A 21,816-nucleotide genomic window follows, 5' to 3' on the forward strand; every position below is an offset into this window, starting at 1 on the left:
TTTCTATTATGTCTTTATTTTTTTAGGGGTTATATTATGTCTTTACTGTAACATGTCCATGCAATGAAGACATTTTCTCTAAGTGTTGAAAATACATTTTTCATCTGGAAGCACCGGTCATGCACTTCAATGGGTTAGTGGTTTGTGGCCTCTTGAGCACGAAAGAAGAATGTTATGATATCATTGTTTGTAGATATTGCTATGGTAGCGGAGATGATATTGTTCCTTCTTAGATGAAGATGATACTCTCTCCGATCCATATTAATTGACATTGCTTTAGTACAACGTTGTATTACTTCCGTCCCAGAAAGCTTCTTAGATTTGTAAGAAAAGCTTTTCAAGACGGAGGGAGTACTAAAGCAACGCCAATTAATTTGGATCGGAGGGGGTATTTTCCTTGTGAGTAAAGAAAGAGGGGATGCTTGCATTTTCTTGTGAAAAAATGATTCTCATTTGTATATTCTCAAAAAATTGTTATCACCCCGTGCAGGCTCCCAAAAATGTTTGATTGCATAAGATACATGTGGATATTATCTTTAAAGGCTCGAGTGGAATATGCATTATCCTATGGAATAGCATAACAATTGGCCATTAGGGGAGCAAAACTCTTCTAACTTTTTTTTAGATGAAAACGAGGCAAACTCCCAGACTCCATTCCTCATAGAAAACAAAACAAGTACAACCTAAGGCTCCCAAGTTTTGCGAAACTTTAAAGGCGGAAAAGTAAAAGCAGTTTTAGTTATGATGAAAGATCAAACGGCAACAGTTTTTGAACAAAAATCCTTTCTCCGAAAGAAACTGCCATGTCACCTGAAGAAAATGACACCCCTCACCATGTCCTAACAACTAAAACTGCCACCAAATCGTTCGCATATGACATTCTCCCTGTCCTATGATAATTGTTTGATATAGGGGGACCTGAAATGAAGCTATCGCCACCGGATTTACCCAATTTCTTGCCGCAATTCGCCGGATATAACGGGTCTATAGTTGGCCAAACAGGTCGTGCTAATTGGGCCGCGTAGCACGCGGCCACGGCACGACTCAGGCACAGCACGGCCTGGGCTAAACGGTCCAGGCCCGGCACGCGGCACGCCATGGGCCGTGCCTAAGCCTGGAGGCTCGGCACGCGGGTTGGCACGGCACGACCCGTTTATTTTTTTGAAATATATAAATATATATGTCCTATATAGATACCTAATACTTTAATATTTTCAATATTTTTGTAGTGCATGCGTATTTTATTAGTGCATGGATCCGAGTATTAGTAGTGTTATAGTGTAGTCTTTGTATTTTTTTATCCTTTTGTAATTCTAGAGCATGTCTTGTATTCTTTTACTTCTTTGAGATGGAAGTTTTTAATGATATAGGTGGTAATAAAGCTCTAGATTTAACCCACATAATAGTTTACCAAATTTTGCAATTTTTTATATATTTTTACCCTTTTTTGCTGTTTTCAGAGGTATTACGAACAAAAAAAAAGCCAGACGGGACAGCATGCCACAACGCGGACATGCCGGCCCACGTAGCCTATGTGCCGTGCCTGGGCTGCTAGCTCCAGCCCATGGGCCGGCATGAAACGGCCCGGTTATTATTCATGCCGATGCGGGCCGTGCCGTGCCAGACACGTTTATGGCGGGCCGGCCCATACTGTAGCACGAGCTTAGCCGGCACCCGGCGGCTTTTTTGGCACGATCACGATCACATGGACGATACCAAAGTTGACACATGATCCGAAGACAATGACACTGCCGTCGCTGCCCCTCGACCTCACAAGTCACGTCGCCTTTTCTCGCGGGAAAATAAAGTCACAACGCCACACCTGCACCTAATAATCGAATCAAAATGTCACAACACGCTACACGGTATATACCCCATTGAGCAAGGATTTTCAAGTAGTATCCAGCACAGTTGTCGAGCAGAAGCAGGATGTCTCCGTACGCCGTGCTCGTCGCGGCCGTCGCCGTGCTCGTCGCCTTCTGCTGCGCGACCAGGAAAGCTCGAGGCAAGAACAGTAAGCTCCCGCCATCGCCCCCGGCGATCCCGCTGTTCGGCCACCTCCACCTCCTGGGCCGCCTCGCGCACCGCTCCCTGCGCGACCTGCACGCTCGGTACGGCAGCGACGGCGGCCTCCTGCTCCTGCAGCTCGGGCGCAGGCGGACGCTGGTGGTGTCCACGGCGGCCGCGGCGGCGGACCTGTACAAGAACCACGACCTCGCATTCGCGTCACGCGTGCTCAGCGCGCCGGTGCACAAGCTCTCCTACGGCTCGATCAACGTCTCCTTCGCGCCCTACGGCGACGCCTGGCGCCGCAGCAAGAAGATGGCCGTCGTCCACCTCCTCTCCCAGCGCCGCGCCGACTCGTTCGCCCTCGTCGCGGGAGTCCGCCGCGCCGCGGAGGCCGGGGAGGCCGGGGAGCTGAGGGGGCTCCTGTACGGCTACGGCAACGCGGTGGTCACCCGCGCGGCCACCGGCGCCGCGGGCGCCACGGCCGAGAGGATGAAGCAGCTGATGGGCAACTCTGCGGCGCTCATGTCGGGGCTCCAGGCGGAGGACGTGCTTCCCGACGCGGCGGCGAAGGTGGTGAGGTGGGCGACGGGGTTCGAGAAGAGGCTGGACGACCAGATGGAGGCGTGGCACAAGTTCCTGTCCGAGATATCGCCGAGCACCTTGAGAAGAAGTGGGACGACAGCGCAGGGGAGGATGACTTCTTGGACGTCTTGCTGCGGCTGAGAGAAGAAGGCACCGCCGGACTCGACCTCACCGACGATCGCATCATAAGCATTGTCCAGGTGATCGATCGAAAGCCCCAGAATTTCATCTTTAATTTTGGGTCCATGGTCTGCCTACGATTTTCAGAATTGCTATACTTTTCGTATAAATGATCTTCTTTTCAATTTCAGGTAATTCTTTATTCTTCTATATAGTCTTTATATTTTGAATAATTTGAATAATTCAAATCACGCCTTCTGCGGTCCAATTATTCTCTTTATTTGTATGTCGGCTTTCATTTATTCATTTATAATTTTCTTTTAGGATAAACTCCCTACGTGTCTCTATGGAATACGCGTGGACTGAAATAAGTGAACAAACACACTAAAACATGTCTATATACATTTCATTTAAAAAGTAAGTTAGAACATGTTATATTTGTGAACTGAGGGAGTATTTGTTACTTTGGCTCAAGCGGTTTTAGTATACAATCCATTATTTGTTTATTTTGGGTAACAGACAGCCGTGGGTCATGGGTTTTGCTTGTAGTTGAATTGAACTTGTTTTGTTTATTTTCTCTTATTTTCTTTCTTTTTGCCTCTTTTGTCTCTTCTGTTTGTTGCTAGTTACTTCAATGTATATTTTTCATATTTTATTAAAAGTAGCAAAGCAATAATACATATCTTACATGTAATTTTGTGTTAAGAGAATCCAGGTTTAATAATGTGGTAAATATAAACTCACTTTTGATTTGAATAGTTCCTGGTTAAAGGTGTTAACAAGGCAAATTGGATTTTCTTTGTGCGAAATGTTTATCTGTAGCAAGTAACAATCCATTGCACCTGCCTTCACAAGCTCCGAAAACAAGCAAATCATAGCAAACAAGGGTGTAGCTGAGGTTTTGAAATCGTGTAAAATATATTTTTATTTTATAATGACATATGTCATTGTTTGTATGGTGTAAACTTTTGATTAACAAAGAACTGAAAATCAGTCAACTTGATAGTGTCATGTGTCATTGTTTGTATAGTGGAGAACGTTAACGAATACCAAATTATAAACCAGTCAATTACCAAATAGACAATCTAGAATTTTTCTTATAACACTTACAACAGAAAAACTCCCACTCAATTGAGATATAGGAAAACCATTTAGTTGCTTACTAATTTATTTTCTATCCTTTGCTTTGTGTTTTTTTGGGCATATGTAGGACATGATCTTCGCCGGAACTGAGACATCATCTATTACGCTGGAATGGGCCATGGCGGAGCTCACGAGAAAACCCCAAAAAATGGCCAAGTTGCGGGACGAGGTAACACGAGTCACCAACGACAAGTTGGCCATCGAAGAAGATGACCTTAGCAGGATGGAGTACCTCAAGGCGGTGTTGAAGGAGGTGTTGCGTCTCCACCCACCAACACCACTTCTCATCCCACACGAGTCGACGACGATGTCGATCGTCCAGAGCTACGAGATCCCGGCAAAGACGACACTCTTTATCAATGTGTGGGCAATCGGGAGGGACCCCGTTGCGTGGGGTGAAGGGGCGGAGTGTTGGAAATATGCCCTAGAGGCAATAATAAAAGCATTATTATTATATTTCCTTGTTCATGATAATTGTCTTTATTCATGCTATAATTGTGTTATCCGAAAATCGTAATACATGTGTGAATAATAGACACCAACATGTCCCTAGTAAGCCTCTAGTTGACTAGCTCGTTGATCAACAGATAGTCATGGTTTCCTGACTATGGACATTGGATGTCATTGATAACGAGATCACATCATTAGGAGAATGATGTGATGGACAAGACCCAATCCTAAACATAGCACAAGGTCGTATAGTTCGTTTGCTAGAGTTTTCCAATGTCAAGTATCCTTTCCTTAGACCATGAGATCATGTAACTCCCGGATACTGTAGGAGTGCTTTGGGTGTACCAAACGTCACAATGTAACTGGGTGACTATAAAGGTATACTACGGGTATCTCCGAAAGTGACTATTGGGTTGACACGGATCAAGACTGGGATTTGTCACTCCATATGACGGAGAGGTATCACTGGGCCCACTCGGTAATGCATCATCATAATGAGCTCAAAGTGACCAAGTGTCTGGTCACAGGATCATGCATTACGGTACGAGTAAAGTGACTTGCCGGTAACGAGATTGAACGAGGTATTGGGATACCGACGATCGGATCTCGGGCAAGTAACATACCGATTGACAAAGGGAATTGTATACGGGGTTGCTTGAATCCTCGACATCGTGGTTCATCCGATGAGATCATCGAGGAGCATGTGGGAGCCAACATGGGTATCCAGATCCCGCTGTTGGTTATTGACCGGAGAGCAATCTCGGTCATGTCTACATGTCTCCCGAACCCGTAGGGTCTACACACTTAAGGTTCGGTGACGCTAGGGTTGTAGGGATATGTATATGCAGTAACCCGAATGTTGTTCGGAGTCCCGGACGTCACGAGGAGTTCCGGAATGGTCCGGAGGTAAAGAATTATATATAGGAAGTGCTATTTCGTGTTGGAAATATGCCCTAGAGGCAATAATAAATTGATTATTATTATATTTCCTTGTTCATGATAATCGTTTATTATCCATGCTAGAATTGTATTGATAGGAAACTCAGATACATGTGTGGATACATAGACAACACCATGTCCCTAGTAAGCCTCTAGTTGACTAGCAAGTTGATCAATAGATGGTTACGGTTTCCTGACCATGGACATTGGATGTCATTGATAACGGGATCACATCATTAGGAGAATAATGTGATGGACAAGACCCAATCCTAAGCATAGCACTAGATCGTGTAGTTCGTATGCTAAAGCCTTTCTAATGTCAAGTATCATTTCCTTAGACCATGAGATTGTGCAACTCCCGGATACTGTAGGAGTGCTTTGGGTGTGCCAAACGTCACAACGTAACTGGGTGGCTATAAAGGTACACTACGGGTATCTCTGAAAGTGTCTGTTGGGTTGGCACGAATCAAGACTGGGATTTGTCACTCCGTGTGACGGAGAGGTATCTCTGGGCCCACTCGGTAGGACATCAGCATAATGTGCACAATGTGATCAAGGAGTTGATCACGGGATGATGTGTTACGGAACGAGTAAAGAAACTTGCCGATAACGAGACTGAACAAGGTATCGGGATACCGACGATCGAATCTCGGGCAAGTATCGTACCGCTAGACAAAGGGAATTGTATACGGGATTGATTAAGTCCATGACATCGTGGTTCATCCGATGAGATCATAGTGGAACATGTGGGAGCCAACATGGGTATCCAGATCCTGCTGTTGGTTATTGACCGGAGAGTCATCTCGGTCATGTCTGCATGTCTCCCGAACCCGTAGGGTCTACACACTTAAGGTTCGGTGACGCTAGGGTTATAGAGATATTAGTATGCGGTAACCCGAAAGTTGTTCGGAGTCCCGGATGAGATCCCGGACGTCACGAGGAGTTCCGGAATGGTCCGGAGGTAAAGAATCATATATAGGAAGTGCTATTTCGGCCATCGGGACAAGTTTCGGGGTCACCGGTATTGTACCGGGACCACCGGAAGGGTCCCGGGGGTCCACCGGGTGGGGCCACCTGCCCCGGGGGGGCACATGGGCTGTAGGGGGTGCGCCTTGGCCTTTATGGGCCAAGGGCACCAGCCCCAAGAGGCCCATGCGCCAAGAGATGAAGGAAAAGGAAGAGTCCTAAAGGGGGAAGGCACCTCCGAGGTGCCTTGGGGAGGATGGACTCCTCCCCCCTTGGCCGCACCCTTCCTTGGAGGAAGGGGCAAGGCTGCGCCCTCACCCTCTCCCTTGGCCCTATATATAGTGGGGGGAAGGGAGGACAGCCATACCTAAGGCATGGCGCCTCCCTCTCCCTCCCGTGACACATCTCCCTCCTCCCGCAGCGCTTAGCGAAGCCCTGTTGGAATCCCGCTACTTCCACCACCACGCCGTTGTGCTGCTGGATCTCCATTAACCTCTCCTCCCCCCTTGCTAGATCAAGAAGGAGGAGACGTCGCTGCTCCATACGTGTGTTGAACGCGGAGGTGCCGTCCGTTCGGCGCTAGGATCATCGGTGATTTGGATCACGACGAGTACGACTCCATCAACCCCGTTCTCTTGAACGCTTCCGCGCGCGATCTACAAGGGTATGTAGATCCACTCCTCCCTCGTTGCTAGATGACTCCATAGATAGATCTTGGTGACACGTAGGAAAATTTTGAATTTATGCTACGTTCCCCAACAGTGGCATCATGAGCTAGGTCTATGCGTAGTTTCTATGCACGAGTAGAACACAAAGTAGTTGTGGGCGTTGATTTTGTTCAATATGCTTGCCATTACTAGTCTTATCTTGATTCGGCGGCATCGTGGGATGAAGCGGCCCGGACCAACCTTACACGTATGCTTACGTGAGACCGGTTCCACCGACTGACATGCACTAGTTGCATTAGGTGGCTGGCGGGTGTCTGTCTCTCCCACTTTAGTCGGATCGGAGTCGATGAAAAGGGTCCTTATGAAGGGTAAATAGCAATTGGCATATCACGTTGTGGTTTTTGCGTAGGTAAGAAACATTCTTGCTAGAAACCCATAGCAGCCACGTAAAACATGCAAACAACAATTAGAGGACGTCTAACTTGTTTTTGCAGGGTATGCTATGTGATGTGATATGGCCAAAAGGATGTGATGAATGATATATGTGATGTATGAGATTGATCATGTTCTTGTAATAGGAATCACGACTTGCATGTTGATGAGTATGACAACCGGCAGGAGCCATAGGAGTTGTCTTAATTTATTTATGACCTGCGTGTCAACATAAACGTCATGTAATTACTTTACTTTATTGCTAACCGTTAGCTATAGTAGTAGAAGTAATAGTTGACGAGACAACTTCATGAAGACACGACGATAGAGATCATGATGATGGAGATCATGGTGTCATGCCGGTGACAAGATGATCATGGAGCCCCAAGATGGAGATCAAAGGAGCTATATGATATTGGCCATATCATGTCACTATTATTTGATTGCATGTGATGTTTATCATGTTTATACATCTTGTTTACTTAGAACGACGGTAGTAAATAAGATGATCCCTCACTAAAATTTCAAGAAGGTGTTCCCCCTAACTGTGCACCATTGCGACAGTTCGTTGTTTTGAAGCACCACGTAATGATCGGGTGTGATAGATTCTAACGTCCACATACAACGGGTGTAAGACAGATTTACACACGCGAAACACTTAGGTTGACTTGACGAGCCTAGCATGTGTACAGACATGGCCTCGGAACACAGAAGACCGAAAGGTCGAGCATGAGTCGTATGGTAGATACGATCAAGATGAAGATGTTCACCGATGATGACTAGTCCGTCTCACGTGATGATCGGACACGGCCTAGTTGACTCGGACCATGTAATCACTTAGATGACTAGAGGGATGTCTATCTGAGTGGGAGTTCATAAGATGAACTTAATTATCTTGAACATAGTCAAAAGGTCTTCGCAAATTATGCCTAGCTCGCGCTTCAGTTCTACTGTTTAGATATGTTCCTAGAGAAAATTTAGTTGAAAGTTGATAGTAGCAATTATGCGGACTAGGTTCGTAAACTGAGGATTGTCCTCATTGCTTCATAGAAGGCTTATGTCCTTAATGCACCGCTCAGTGTGCTGAACCTCGAACGTCGTATGTGGATGTTGCGAACATCTCACATACACATTTTGATAACTACGTGATAGTTCAGTTAAACGGTTTAGAGTTGAGGCACCGAAGACGTTTTGAAACGTCGCGAAACATATGAGATGTTTCGAGGGCTGAAATTGGGATTTCAGGCTCGTGCCCACGTCAAGAGGTATAAGACCTCCGATGATTTTCTTAGCCTACAAACTAAGGAGAAAAGCTCGATTGTTGTGCTTGTGCTCAGATTGTCTGAGTACAACAATCGCTTGAATCGAGTGGGAGTTGATCTTCCAGATGAAATAGTGATGGTTCTCTGAAGTCATTACCACCAAGCTGCTAGAGCTTCGTGATGAACTATGATATATCAGGGACATATATGATGATCCTTGAGATATTCGCGATGTTTGACACCGCGAAAGTAGAAATCAAGAAGGAGCATCAATTGTTGATGGTTGGTGAAACCACTAGTTTCAAGAAGGGCAAGGGCAAGAAGGGATACTTCATGAAACGGCAATTCAGCTGCTGCTCTAGTGAAGAAACCCAAGGTTGAACCCAAACCCGAGACTGAGTGCTTCTGTAATAACGGGAATAGCCACTGGAGCAGAATTACCCTAGATACTTGGTAGATGAGAAGGCTGGCAAGGTCGATAGAAGTATATTGGATATACATTGTGTTGATGTGTACTTTACTAGTACTCCTAGTAGCACCAGGGGATTAGATACCGGTTTGGTTGCTAAGTGTTAGTAACTCGAAACAAAAGGCTACGGAATAAACGGAGACTAGCTAAAGGTGAGCTGACGATATGTGTTGGAAGTGTTTCCAGGGTTGATATGATCAAGCATCGCACGCTCCCTCTACCATCGAGATTGGTATTAAAACCTAAATAATTGTTATTTGGTGTTTGCGTTGAGCATAGACATGATTGGATTATGTCTATCACAATACGGTTATTCATTTAAAGAGAATAATAGTTACTCTGTTTATTTGAATAATACCTTCAAATGGTCTTACACCTGAAATGAATGGTTTATTGAATCTCGATCGTAGTGATACACATGTTCATGCCAAAAGATAGTAATGATAGTACCACCTACTTGTGGCACTGCCACTTAAGTCATATCGGTATAAAACGCATGAAGAAGCTCCATGTTGATGGATCTTTGGGCTCACTCATTTTTGAAAGGTTTGAGACATGCGAACCATGTCTATTGGTGTATATGCATGAAGAAACTCCATGCAAATGGACCGTTTGGACTCACTTGATTTTGAATCACTTGAGACATGCAAATCATACCACATGGGCAAGATGACTGAAAGCCTCGTTTTCAGTAAAATGGAACTAGAAAGCAACTTGTTGGAAGTAATACATTTTGATGTGTGCAGTCCAATGAGTGCTGAGGCGTGTAGTGGACATCGTTATGTTCTTACTTCACAGATGGTTTGAGTAGATGTTGAGTACATTTACTTGATGAATCACGAGTCTGAATTATTGAAAGGTTCAAGTAATTTCAGGGTGAAGTTGAAAGATCGTCGTGACAAGAGGATAAAATATCTATGATATGATCATAGAGATGAATATCTGAATTACGAGTTTGGCACAGAATTAAGACATTGTGGAAATTGTTCACAACTGATACAGCCTGGAACACCATAGTGTGATGGTGTGTCCGAACATCATAACTGCACCCTATTGGATATGATGCATACCATGATGTCTCTTATCGAATTACCATGATAGTTTATGGGTTAGGCATTAGAGACAACCACATTCACTTTAAATAGGGCACCACGTAATTCCCATGAGATGACACCGTATGAACTATGGTTTAGAGAAACCTAAGCTGTCATTTCTTAAAAGTTTGGGGCTACGACGCTTATGTGAAAAAGTTTTAGGTTGATAAGCTCGAACCCAAAGCGGATAAATGCATCTTCGTAGGACACTCAAAACAGTTGGGTATACCTCCTATCTCAGATCCGAAAGCAATAAGGGATTGTTTCTAGAATTGGGTCCTTTCTCGAGGAAAAGTTTCTCTCGAAAGAATTGAGTGGGAGGATGGTGGAGACTTGATGAGGTTATTGAACCGTCACTACAACTGGTGTGTAGCAGGGCACAGGAAGTTGTTCCTGTGGCACCTACACCAATTGAAGTAGAAGCTTATGATAGTGATCATGAAACTTCGGATCAAGTCACTACCGTACTTCGTAGGGTGACAAGGATGCGTACTGCTTCAGAGTGGTACAGTAATCCTGTCTTGGAAGTCATGTTGCTAGACAACAATGAACCTACGAGCTATGGAGAAGCGATGGTGGGCCCGGATTCCAATAAATGGCTCGAGGCCATAAAATCCGAGAGAGGATCCATGTATGGAAACAAAGTGTAGACTTTGGCAGAACAACTCGATGGTTGTAAGGCTGTTGAGTGTAGATGGATTTTAAAAGGAAGACGGACAATGATGGTAAGTATCACCATTAAGAAAGCTCGACTTGTTGTTAAGAAGTTTCCGACAAGTTCAAGGAGTTGACTACGGTGAGACTTCCTCACTCGTAGCGATGCTAAGAGTTTGTTGGAATTATATTAGCGATTACTGCATTATTTATGAAATCTTGCAGATAGGATGTCAAAACATTGTTTCCTCGATGATTTTCTTGAGGAAAGGTTGTATGTGATACAACCGGAAGGTTTTGTCAATCCTTAAAGATGCTAATAAGTATGCAAAGCTCCAGCTATCCTTCTAAGGACTGGAGTAAGCATCTCGGAGTTGGAATATATGCTTTGATGATGATCAAAGATTTTGGGTTTATACAAAGTTTATGAGAAACTTGTATTTCCAAAGAAGTGAGTGGGAGCACTATAGAATTTCTGATGAATATATGTTGTTGACATATTGTTGATCAGAAATGACGTAGAATTTCTGGAAAGCATATAGGGTTATTTGGAAAGTGTTTTTCAATGGAAAGCCTGGATTAAGCTACTTGAACATTGAGCATCAAGATCTATAAGGATAGATCAAAACGCTTAATGGTACTTTCAAATGAGCACATACCTTTACATGATCTTGAAGGTGTTCAAGATGGATCAGTCAAAGAAGGAGTTATTGCCTGAGTTGTAAGGTATGAAGTTAAGACTTAAAGCTTGACCACGGTAGAAGAAAGAGGAAGGACGAAGGTCGTCCCCTATGCTTTTGTCATAGGCTCTACAGTATGCTATGCTGTGTACCGCACCTGAAGTGTGCCTTTCCATGAGTCAGTCAAGGGGTACAAGAGTGATCCAAAAATGGATCACAGGACAGCGGTCAAAGTTATCCTTAGTAACTAGTGGACTAAGGAATTTTCTCGATTATGGAGGTGGTAAAAGAGTTCGTCGTAAAGGGTTACGTCGATGCAAGCTTAACACCTATCCGGATAGCTCTGAGTAGAGATACCGGATACGTATAATGGAGCAACAATTTAGAATAGCTCTAAGTAGAACAGTTATTTGAAATGGCTCCAAATATAGCGTAGTAGCTGCATCTACAAGATGACATATAGATTTGCGAAGCACATACGGATCTGAATGTTGCAGACCCGTTGACTAAAACCTCTCTCACAAGCAACATGATCAAACCCAGAACTCATTGAGCTTTAATCACATAGTGATGTGAACTAGATTATTGACTCTAGTAAACTCTTTGGATGTTGGTCACATGGCGATGTGACCTGTGAGTATTAATCACATGGCGATGTGAACTAGATTATTGACTCTGGTGCAAGTGGGAGACTGTTGGAAATATGCCCTAGAGGCAATAATAAATTGATTATTATTACATTTCCTTGTTCATGATAATCGTTTATTATCCATGCTAGAATTGTATTGATAGGAAACTCAGATACATGTGTGGATACATAGACAACACCATGTCCCTAGTAAGCCTCTAGTTGACTAGCTCGTTGATCAATAGATGGTTACGGTTTCCTGACCATGGACATTGGATGTCATTGATAACGGGATCACATCATTAGGAGAATGATGTGATGGACAAGACCCAATCCTAAGCATAGCACTAGATCGTGTAGTTCGTATGCTAAAGCTTTTCTAATGTCAAGTATCATTTCCTTAGACCATGAGATTGTGCAACTCCCGGATACCGTAGGAGTGCTTTGGGTGTGCCAAACGTCACAACGTAACTGGGTGGCTATAAAGGTACACTACGGGTATCTCCGAAAGTGTCTGTTGGGTTGGCACGAATCAAGACTGGGATTTGTCACTCCGTGTGACGGAGAGGTATCTCTGGGCCCACTCGGTAGGACATCATCATAATGTGCACAATGTGATCAAGGAGTTGATCACGGGATGATGTGTTACGGAACGAGTAAAGAAACTTGCCGGTAACGAGCCTGAACAAGGTATCGGGATACCGACGATCGAATCTCGGGCAAGTATCGTACCGCTAGACAAAGGGAATTGTATACGGGATTGATTAAGTCCTTGACATCGTGGTTCATCCGATGAGATCATCGTGGAACATGTGGGAGCCAACATGGGTATCCAGATCCCGCTGTTGGTTATTGACCGGAGAGTCATCTCGGTCATGTCTGCATGTCTCCCGAACCCGTAGGGTCTACACACTTAAGGTTCGGTGACGCTAGGGTTATAGAGATATTAGTATGCGGTAACCCAAAAGTTGTTCGGAGTCCCGGATGAGATCCCGGACGTCGCGAGGAGTTCCGGAATGGTCCGGAGGTAAAGAATTATATATAGGAAGTGCTATTTCGGCCATCGGGACAAGTTTCGGGGTCACCAGTATTGTACCGGGACCACCGGAAGGGTCCCGGGGGTCCACCGGGTGGGACCACCTGCCCCGAGGGCCACATGGGCTGTAGGGGGTGCGCCTTGGCCTGTATGGGGCAAGGGCACCAGCCCCAAGAGGCCCATGCACCAAGAGATGAAGGAAAAGGAAGAGTCCTAAAGGGGGAAGGCACCTCCGAGGTGCCTTGGGGAGGATGGACTCCTCCCCCCCTTGGCCGCACCCTTCCTTGGAGGAAGGGGCAAGGCTGCACCCTCCCCCTCTCCCTTGGCCCTATATATAGTGGGGGGAAGGGAGGACAGCCATACCTAAGTCATGGCGCCTCCCTCTCCCTCCCGTGACACATCTCCCTCCTCCCGCAGCGCTTAGCGAAGCCCTGTTGGAATCCCGCTACTTCCACCACCACGCCGTTGTGCTGCTGGATCTCCATTAACCTCTCCTCCCCCCTTGCTAGATCAAGAAGGAGGAGACGTGCTGCTCCATACGTGTGTTGAACACGGAGGTGCCGTCCGTTCGGCGCTAGGATCATCGGTGATTTGGATCACGACGAGTACGACTCCATCAACCCCATTCTCTTGAACGCTTCCGCGCGCGATCTACAAGGGTATGTAGATCCACTCCTCCCTCGTTGCTAGATGACTCCATAGATAGATCTTGGTGACACGTAGGAAAATTTTGAATTTATGCTACGTTCCCCAACAGTGGCATCATGAGCTAGGTCTATGCGTAGTTTCTATGCACGAGTAGAACACAAAGTAGTTGTGGGCGTTGATTTTGTTCAATATGCTTGCAGTTACTAGTCTTATCTTGATTCGGCGGCTTCGTGGGATGAAGCGGCCCGGACCAACCTTACACGTACGCTTACGTGAGACCGGTTCCACCGACTGACATGCACTAGTTGCATTAGGTGGCTGGCGGGTGTCTGTCTCTCCCACTTTAGTCGGATCGGATTCGATGAAAAGGGTCCTTATGAAGGGTAAATAGCAATTGGCATATCACGTTGTGGTTTTTGCGTAGGTAAGAAACATTCTTGCTAGAAACCCATAGCAGCCACGTAAAACATGCAAACAACAATTAGAGGACGTCTAACTTGTTTTTGCAGGGTATGCTATGTGATGTGATATGGCCAAAAGGATGTGATGAATGATATATGTGATGTATGAGATTGATCATGTTCTTGTAATAGGAATCACGACTTGCATGTTGATGAGTATGACAACCGGCAGGAGCCATAGGAGTTGTCTTAATTTATTTATGACCTGCGTGTCAACATAAACGTCATGTAATTACTTTACTTTATTGCTAACCGTTAGCTATAGTAGTAGAAGTAATAGTTGACGAGACAACTTCATGAAGACACGATGATAGAGATCATGATGATGGAGATCATGGTGTCATGCCGGTGACAAGATGATCATGGAGCCCCAAGATGGAGATCAAAGGAGCTATATGATATTGGCCATATCATGTCACTATTATTTGATTGCATGTGATGTTTATCATGTTTATACATCTTGTTTACTTAGAACGACGGTAGTAAATAAGATGATCCCTCACTAAAATTTCAAGAAGGTGTTCCCCCTAACTGTGCACCGTTGCGACAGTTCGTTGTTTCGAAGCACCACGTGATGATCGGGTGTGATAGATTCTAACGTTCACATACAACGGGTGTAAGACAGATTTACACACGCGAAACACTTAGGTTGACTTGACGAGCCTAGCATGTGTACAGACATGGCCTCGGAACACAGAAGACCGAAAGGTCGAGCATGAGTCGTATGGTAGATACGATCAAGATGAAGATGTTCACCGATGATGACTAGTCCGTCTCACGTGATGATCGGACACGGCCTAGTTGACTCGGATCATGTAATCACTTAGATGACTAGAGGGATGTCTATCTGAGTGGGAGTTCATAAGATGAACTTAATTATCCTGAACATAGTCAAAAGGTCTTCGCAAATTATGTCGTAGCTCGCGCTTCAGTTATACTGTTTAGATATGTTCCTAGAGAAAATTTAGTTGAAAGTTGATAGTAGCAATTATGCGGACTAGGTCCGTAAACTGAGGATTGTCCTCATTGCTTCATAGAAGGCTTATGTCCTTAATGCACCGCTCAGTGTGCTGAACCTCGAACGTCGTATGTGGATGTTGCGAACATCTCACATACACATTTTGATAACTACGTGATAGTTCAGTTAAACGGTTTAGAGTTGAGGCACCAAAGACGTTTTGAAACGTCGCGAAACCTATGAGATGTTTCGAGGGCTGAAATTGGGATTTCAGGCTCGTGCCCACGTCAAGAGGTATAAGACCTCCGATGATTTTCTTAGCCTACAAACTAAGGAGAAAAGCTCGATTGTTGTGCTTGTGCTCAGATTGTCTGAGTACAACAATCGCTTGAATCGAGTGGGAGTTGATCTTCCAGATGAAATAGTGATGGTTCTCCGAAGTCATTACCACCAAGCTGCTAGAGCTTCGTGATGAACTATGATATATCAGGGACATATATGATGATCCTTGAGATATTCGCGATGTTTGACACCGCGAAAGTAGAAATCAAGAAGGAGCATCAATTGTTGATGGTTGGTGAAACCACTAGTTTCAAGAAGGGCAAGGGCAAGAAGGGATACTTCATGAAACGGCAATTCAGCTGCTGCTCTAGTGAAGAAACCCAAGGTTGAACCCAAACCCGAGACTGAGTGCTTCTGTAATAAGGGGAACAGCCACTGGAGCAGAATTACCCTAGATACTTGGTAGATGAGAAGGCTGGCAAGGTCGATAGAAGTATATTGGATATACATTGTGTTGATGTGTACTTTACTAGTACTCCTAGTAGCACCAGGGGATTAGATACCGGTTTGGTTGCTAAGTGTTAGTAACTCGAAACAAAAGGCTACGGAATAAACGGAGACTAGCTAAAGGTGAGCTGACGATATGTGTTGGAAGTGTTTCCAGGGTTGATATGATCAAGCATCGCACGCTCCCTCTACCATCGAGATTGGTATTAAAACCTAAATAATTGTTATTTGGTGTTTGCGTTGAGCATAGACATGATTGGATTATGTCTATCGCAATACGGTTATTCATTTAAAGAGAATAATAGTTACTCTGTTTATTTGAATAATACCTTCAAATGGTCTTACACCTGAAATGAATGGTTTATTGAATCTCGATCGTAGTGATACACATGTTCATGCCAAAAGATAGTAATGATAGTACCACCTACTTGTGGCACTGCCACTTAAGTCATATCGGTATAAAACGCATGAAGAAGCTCCATGTTGATGGATCTTTGGGCTCACTCATTTTTGAAAGGTTTGAGACATGCGAACCATGTCTATTGGTGTATATGCATGAAGAAACTCCATGCAAATGGACCGTTTGGGCTCACTTGATTTTGAATCACTTGAGACATGCAAATCATACCACATGGGCAAGATGACTGAAAGCCTCGTTTTCAGTAAAATGGAACTAGAAAGCAACTTGTTGGAAGTAATACATTTTGATGTGTGCAGTCCAATGAGTGCTGAGGCGTGTAGTGGACATCGTTATGTTCTTACTTCACAGATGGTTTGAGTAGATGTTGAGTACATTTACTTGATGAATCACGAGTCTGAATTATTGAAAGGTTCAAGTAATTTCAGGGTGAAGTTGAAAGATCGTCGTGACAAGAGGATAAAATATCTATGATATGATCATAGAGATGAATATCTGAATTACGAGTTTGGCACAGAATTAAGACATTGTGGAAATTGTTTCACAACTGATACAGCCTGGAACACCATAGTGTGATGGTGTGTCCGAACATCATAACTGCACCCTGTTGGATATGATGCATACCATGATGTCTCTTATCGAATTACCACGATAGTTTATGGGTTAGGCATTAGAGACAACCACATTCACTTTAAATAGGGCACCACGTAATTCCGATGAGATGACACCATATGAACTATGGTTTAGAGAAACCTAAGCTGTCATTTCTTAAAAGTTTGGGGCTGTGACGCTTATGTGAAAAAGTTTCAGGTTGATAAGCTCGAACCCAAAGCGGATAAATGCATCTTCATAGGACACCCAAAACAATTGGGTATACCTCCTATCTCAGATCCGAAAGCAATAAGGGATTGTTTCTAGAATCGGGTCCTTTCTCGAGGAAAAGTTTCTCTCGAAAGAATTGAGTGGGAGGATGGTGGAGACTTGATGAGGTTATTGAACCGTCACTACAACTGGTGTGTAGCAGGGCACAGGAAGTTGTTCCTGTGGCACCTACACCAATTGAAGTAGAAGCTTATGATAGTGATCATGAAACTTCGGATCAAGTCACTACCGTACTTCGTAGGGTGACAAGGATGCGTACTGCTTCAGAGTGGTACAGTAATCCTGTCTTGGAAGTCATGTTGCTAGACAACAATGAACCTACGAGCTATGGAGAAGCGATGGTGGGCCCGGATTCCAATAAATGGCTCGAGGCCATAAAATCCGAGAGAGGATCCATGTATGGAAACAAAGTGTAGACTTTGGCAGAACAACTCGATGGTCGTAAGGCTGTTGAGTGTAGATGGATTTTAAAAGGAAGACGGACAATGATGGTAAGTGTCACCATTAAGAAAGCTCGACTTGTTGTTAAGAAGTTTCCGACAAGTTCAAGGAGTTGACTACGGTGAGACTTCCTCACTCGTAGCGATGCTAAGAGTCTGTTGGAATTATATTAGCGATTACTGCATTATTTATGAAATCTTGCAGATAGGATGTCAAAACATTGTTTCCTTGATGATTTTCTTGAGGAAAGGTTGTATGTGATACAACCGGAAGGTTTTGTCAATCCTGAAAGATGCTAATAAGTATGCAAAGCTCCAGCTATCCTTCTAAGGACTGGAGTAAGCATCTCGGAGTTGGAATATATGCTTTGATGATGATCAAAGATTTTGGGTTTATACAAAGTTTATGAGAAACTTGTATTTCCAAAGAAGTGAGTGGGAGCACTATAGAATTTCTGATGAATATATGTTGTTGACATATTGTTGATCAGAAATGACGTAGAATTTCTGGAAAGCATATAGGGTTATTTGGAAAGTGTTTTTCAATGGAAAGCCTGGATTAAGCTACTTGAACATTGAGCATCAAGATCTATAAGGATAGATCAAAACGCTTAATGGTACTTTCAAATGAGCACATACCTTGACATGATCTTGAAGGTGTTCAAGATGGATCAGTCAAAGAAGGAGTTCTTGCCTGAGTTGTAAGGTATGAGGTTAAGACTTAAAGCTTGACCACGGTAGAAGAAAGAGGAAGGACGAAGGTCGTCCCCTATGCTTTTGTCATAGGCTCTACAGTATGCTATGTTGTGTACCGCACCTGAAGTGTGCATTTCCATGAGTCAGTCAAGGGGTACAAGAGTGATCCAAAAATGGATCACAGGACAGCGGTCAAAGTTATCCTTAGTAACTAGTGGACTAAGGAATTTTCTCGATTATGGAGGTGGTAAAAGAGTTCGTCGTAAAGGGTTACGTCGATGCAAGCTTAACACCTATCCGGATAGCTCTGAGTAGAGATACCGGATACGTATAATGGAGCAACAATTTAGAATAGCTCTAAGTAGAACAGTTATTTGAAATGGCTCCAAATATAGCGTAGTAGCTGCATCTACAAGATGACATATAGATTTGCGAAGCACATACGGATCTGAATGTTGCAGACCCGTTGACTAAAACCTCTCTCACAAGCAACATGATCAAACCCAGAACTCATTGAGCGTTAATCGTTTATTATCCATGCTAGAATTGTATTGATAGGAAACTCAGATACATGTGTGGATACATAGACAACACCATGTCCCTAGTAAGCCTCTAGTTGACTAGCTCGTTGATCAATAGATGGTTACGGTTTCCTGACCATGGACATTGGATGTCATTGATAATGGGATCACATCATTAGGAGAATGATGTGATGGACAAGACCCAATCCTAAGCATAGCACTAGATCGTGTAGTTCGTATGCTAAAGCTTTTCTAATGTCAAGTATCATTTCCTTAGACCATGAGATTGTGCAACTCCCGGATACCGTAGGAGTGCTTTGGGTGTGCCAAACGTCACAAGGTAACTGGGTGGCTATAAAGGTACACTATGGGTATCTCCAAAAGTGTCTGTTGGGTTGGCACGAATCAAGACTGGGATTTGTCACTCCGTGTGACAGAGAGGTATCTCTGGGCCCACTCGGTAGGACATCATCATAATGTGCACAATGTGATCAAGGAGTTGATCACGGGATGATGTGTTACGGAACGAGTAAAGAAACTTGCCGGTAACGAGATTGAACAAGGTATCGGGATACCGACGATCGAATCTCGGGCAAGTATCGTACCGCTAGACAAAGGGAATTGTATACGGGATTGATTAAGTCCTTGACATCGTGGTTCATCCGATGAGATCATCGTGGAACATGTGGGAGCCAACATGGGTATCCAGATCCCGCTGTTGGTTATTGACCGGAGAGTCATCTCGGTCATGTCTGCATGTCTCCCGAACCCGTAGGGTCTACACACTTAAGGTTCGGTGACGCTAGGGTTATAGAGATATTAGTATGCGGTAACCCTAAAGTTGTTCGGAGTCCCGGATGAGATCCCGGACGTCACGAGGAGTTCCGGAATGGTCCGGAGGTAAAGAATTATATATAGGAAGTGCTATTTCGGCCATCGGGACAAGTTTCGGGGTCACCGGTATTGTACCGGGACCACCGAAAGGGTCCCGGGGGTCCACCAGGTGGGGCCACCTGCCCCGGGGGGGGCACATGGGCTGTAGGGGGTGCGCCTTGGCCTCTATGGGCCAAGGGCACCAGCCCCAAGAGGCCCATGCGCCAAGAGATGAAGGAAAAGGAAGAGTCCTAAAGGGGGAAGGCACCTCCGAGGTGCCTTGGGGAGGATGGACTCCTCCCCCCCTTGGGCGCACCCTTCCTTGGAGGAAGGGGCAAGGCTGCGCCCTCCCCCTCTCCCTTGGCCCTATATATAGTGGGGGGAAGGGAGGACAACCATACCTAAGGCCTGGCGCCTCCCTCTCCCTCCCGTGACACATCTCCCTCCTCCCGCAGCGCTTAGCGAAGCCCTGTTGGAATCCCGCTACTTCCACCACCACGCTGTTGTGCTGCTGGATCTCCATTAACCTCTCCTCCCCCTTTGCTGGATCAAGAAGGAGGAGACCTCGCTGCTCCGTACGTGTGTTGAACGCAGAGGTGCCGTCCGTCCGGCACTAGGATCATCGGTGATTTGGATCACGACGAGTACGACTCCATCAACCCCGTTCTCTTGAACGCTTCCGCGCGCGATCTACAAGGGTATGTAGATCCACTCCTCCCTCGTTGCTAGATGACTCCATAGATAGATCTTGGTGACACGTAGGAAAATTTTGAATTTATGCTACGTTCCCCAACATTTCGAGCATCGGGACAAGTTTCGGGGTCACCGGTATTGTACCGGGACCACCGGAAGGGTCCGGGGGTCCACCGGGTGGGGCCACCTGTCCCGGGGGGGCACATGGGCTGTAGGGGGTGCGCCTTGGCCTACACGGGCCAAGGGCACCAGCCCCAAGAGGCCCATGCGCCTAGGGTTTCAAGGAGGGAAGAGTCCCAAAGGGGGAAGGCACCCCTAGGTGCCTTGGGGAGGAGGGATTCCTCTCCTTGGCCGCACCCCCCTAGGAGATTAGATCTCCTAGGGCCGGCGCCCCCCCTTGGCCCTCCTATATATAGTGGGGAGATGGAGGACTTCTGACCTTTGCCTTTGGTGCCTCCCTCTCCCTCTCCAACACATCCTCCTCCTCCATAGTGCTTGGCGAAGCCCTGCCGGAGTACTGCAGCTCCATCAACACCACGCCGTCGTGCTGCTGCTGGAGCTATCTTCCTCAACCTCTCCTTCCCCCTTGCTGGATCAAGAAGGAGGAGACGTTACGCTGACCGTACGTGTGTTGAACGCGGAGGTGCCGTCCGTTCGGCGCTAGGATCTCCGGTGATTTGGATCACTTCGAGTATGCCTTCCTCATCCCCGTTCTTTGAACGCTTCCGCGTGTAATCTACAAAGGTATGTAGATGCAATCCGATCACTCATTGCTAGATGAACTCCTAGATGGATCTTGGTGAAACCGTAGGAAAATTTTTGTTTTCTGCAACGTTCGCCAACAGTGGCATCATGAGCTAGGTCTATGCGTAGTTCTCTTGCACGACTAGAACACAATTTGTTGTGGGCGTTGATGTTGTCAACTTTCTTGCCGCTACTAGTCTTATCTTGCTTCAACGGTATTGTGGGATGAAGCGGCCCGAACCAACCTTACACGTACGCTTACGTGAGACCGGTTCCACCGACTAACATGCAAAAGTTGCATAAGGTGGCTGGCGGGTGTCTGTCTCTCCTACTTTAGTTGGAGTGGATTCGATGAAAAGGGTCCTTATGAAGGGTAAATAAAAGTTAACAAATCACGTTGTGGCTTTCACGTAGGTAAGAAAACGTTCTTGCTAGAACCCTACTTCAGCCACGTAAAACTTGCAACAACAATTAGAGGACGTCTAACTTGTTTTTGCAGGAAGTGCTTTGTGATATGATATGGCCAAAGTTGTGATGAATGATGAATGATCTATATGTGA

At 45.3% G+C, this 21,816-nt stretch overlaps 1 pseudogene; it reads left to right on the forward strand.

Moving 5' to 3' along the window:
• The first annotated feature begins 1,912 nt into the window (after positions 1-1,912).
• Positions 1,913-21,816, forward strand: part of LOC119299891 — a 29,784-nt pseudogene continuing 9,880 nt past the window's right edge.

The sequence above is a fragment of the Triticum dicoccoides genome, chromosome 5A (genome assembly GCF_002162155.2).
Source record: "Triticum dicoccoides isolate Atlit2015 ecotype Zavitan chromosome 5A, WEW_v2.0, whole genome shotgun sequence".
Classification (NCBI taxonomy): Eukaryota; Viridiplantae; Streptophyta; class Magnoliopsida; order Poales; family Poaceae; genus Triticum; species Triticum dicoccoides.